Below are 2927 nucleotides of genomic sequence, written 5' to 3' on the forward strand. Positions count from 1 at the left end.
TATATCATTAGTTTTTGATGTGCTGATCCACGATCCATTGTTTTCATATAACACCCAGTGCTCCATGCAGTACGTGCCCTCCTTAATACCCATCACCAGGCTAACCCATCCCCCCCACCCCCTGCCCCTCTAGAACCCTCAGTTTGTTTCTCAGAGTCCATAGTCTCTCATGGTTCATCTCTCCCTCCGATTCCCCCCCTTCATTTTTCCCTTCCTTCTCCTAATGTCCTCCATGCTATTCCTTACGTTCCACAAATAAGTGAAACCATATGGTAATTGACTTCCTCTGCTTGACTTATTTCACTTAGCGTAATCTCCTCCAGTCCCATCCATGTTGATGTAAAAATTGGGTATTCATCCTTTCTGATGGCTGAGTAATATTCCATTGTAGATATGGAGCACATCTTTATCCATTCATCTGTTGAAGGGCATCTCAGCTCTTTCCACAGTTTGGCTATTGTGGACATTGCTGCTATGAACATTGGGGTGCATATGGCTCTTCTTTTCACTACATCTGTGTCTTTGGGATAAATACCCAGGAGTGCAATTGCTGGGTCATAGGTAGCTCTATTTTTAATTTTTTGAGGCACCTCCACACTCTTCCAAAGTGCCTGTACCAACTTGCATTCCCACCAACACTGTAAGAGAGTTCCCTTTCTCCACAACCTCTCCAACATTTGTTGTTTCTTGCCTTGTCAATTTTTGCCATTCTAATTGGTGTAAGGTGGTATCTCAGTGTGGTTTTGATTTGAATTTCCCCAATGGCTAATGATAATGAACATTTTTTCATGTGTCTGTTAGCCATTTGCATGTCTTCTCTGGAGAAGTGTCTGTTCATGTCTTCTGCCCATTTTTTGACTTGATTATTTGTTTTTTGGGTGTTGAGTTTGAGAAGTTCTTTATAGATCTTGGATACCATCCATTTACTTTCATTCTCTATTTGTCCTTACATGTAAAATGTGTCTCTTTTAGAAAGTATGTAGATATGGTGCGGCTCTGGCAGTGTTGCTGTGGGGAGTGGGTGCTGCTCTCAGATGTTTTCTTCCAATGGGCTTTCAGTGTAGGATGTTGGAAAACCAAGAGCAGGAGGTAAGTGTGTGGTCTCCAGGAAACAGGAGGTGATCACTGTGCGTGTTCAGGACCCCCGTGTGCAGAATGAGGGCTCCTGGAATTCTTATGTAGATTATAAGATATTTCTCCATACCAACAGCAAGGCCTTTACTGCCAAGACGTCCTGTGTGCATCGCCGCTCCGTGAGTTTGTGTGGCTGAGGAAGCAGCTACAGAGAAATGCTGGTTTGGTGCCTGTACCTGAACTTCCTGGGAAGTCAACCTTCTTTGGCAGCTCAGATGAGTTCATTGAGAAGTGGCGACAAGGTCTGCAGCGCTTCCTAGAAAAGGTCCTGCAGAGTGTGGTCCTCCTCTCAGACAGCCAGTTACACCTCTTCCTGCAAAACCAGCTCTCGGTGCCCAAGATAGAAGCCTGTGTCCAGGTGCAAAGTGCCATGACTGTTTCTGATGCCATTCTTCACTATGCTATGTCAAACTGTGGCTGGGTCCAGGAAGAGAGGCAGGGCTCTTCTCACCTGGCTAAAGGAGACCAGCCGAAGAGTTGCTGCTTTCTTCCAAGATCAGGCAGGAGGAGCTCTCCCTCACCACCTCCCAGGGAAGAAAAGGACCATTTTGAGGTGTGGGCTCCTGTTGTTGACTGTGAAGCTTCTTCCTTGGAAAGCCCCCCTCAACCACCCTCCCCCTCACCATCATGCTGTGATTTTGCAAGACCTGATGAGGAAACCTCTGCTCCTCAGCCTGTGAGGAGGGCCGTGGGAGGGGACCACGCTGTGCCTTTGGACCCTGGGCAGTTAGAAAGGGTTTTAGAAAAATGAGCTCTGGTCCGAGCGCTGGGTTCTGCTCCGAGGCAGAGAAGATTCTGGCAAGGAGGCTTGCTGGGGTGGGAGGGGGCTCAGGGTAGGTGTTGGGGAGGCTGGGCCACTTAGTGTCTTACGGTCACCTCTGCTCAGGTTGGTGGCACAGAGGTCGGTCACCACAACTCCTCAAGTTTCCTCCATAGGATTAAACACTGGACGGTTGTAAGTTAGGCATAAGGCCTGTGGGCTGTTGGCTTTGCACAGAAATATGGGGTATATTTACTCTCCTGGGAGCTGAGTTTCTTTAGATGTTTGTTAATGGTCCCGGGAGCATTGCCTCAGGTTGACTGGTTTGGGGGGCCCTGCCGGTGACCACTTTGAAGCTGTCCTATTGAATACTGACCCGACAGAAATGCTTGTGTAGTTGTATTCCCACTGGCTGGGTTTTTGCTGCAGCCCTTGGAGCACTTTGTTTCCGGGAGGCTGGTCTCTTGCCTCCCTCCTTTCGTGGCCAAGGTGGTGAATGTTTGTTCTCCCACCTCCTTGCTTTTCCTTCCCGAATACCACTGACGGCTGCAGATTCCGCCTCTCCCCAGCCCTCAGCCTGGTGTGAGGGGCCCGAGGCCCAGGACGTGGCTCAGGGCTGTCCCTGGAAGAGACCCGAGACCCGATGGAAGCCAGAGGAAAGGCAACACCCCCGGGAGGGCTTTGTTTTAGAAAAGGCTGTCTGGGGCTGTCACCGTCTCCTCTGGCTATAAAGCCGAGACCTGGAGGTCTTTTCTGCAGGGTTGGCTTGGGCTCCTTCCTTTTTTGAAACCTGCTCTTCTTAGTAACAGCCCCCTGCCCCCAGGGCTTCAGCTCCCACAGTGTCCCTCTCCTGTGTGGCAGGGAGGCCGTATGTTCAGTCCAATGGGGTGCAAGGGCTTTGTTTGTGCCTGGAGAGAGGGCTCTGGGGATGGAGATGAGCAACCACACGCCTTCAGACAATGAAGCATTCTGCCATCCCACTGCCTAATTCCTCTTCACCGAGAGCCCCAGCCCGGCTGCTCTGCCTGCTCTC

The 2927-nt window shown here is 50.2% G+C and overlaps 1 pseudogene; it reads left to right on the top strand.

Annotated features, from left to right (window-relative positions):
• Positions 1-1041: 1041 nt before the first annotated feature.
• On the top strand, positions 1042-1885 carry LOC113931117 (annotated as a pseudogene).
• The last annotated feature ends 1042 nt before the right edge of the window (positions 1886-2927 follow it).

Source organism: Zalophus californianus, chromosome X (assembly GCF_009762305.2).
Source record: "Zalophus californianus isolate mZalCal1 chromosome X, mZalCal1.pri.v2, whole genome shotgun sequence".
Taxonomy (NCBI): Eukaryota; Metazoa; Chordata; class Mammalia; order Carnivora; family Otariidae; genus Zalophus; species Zalophus californianus.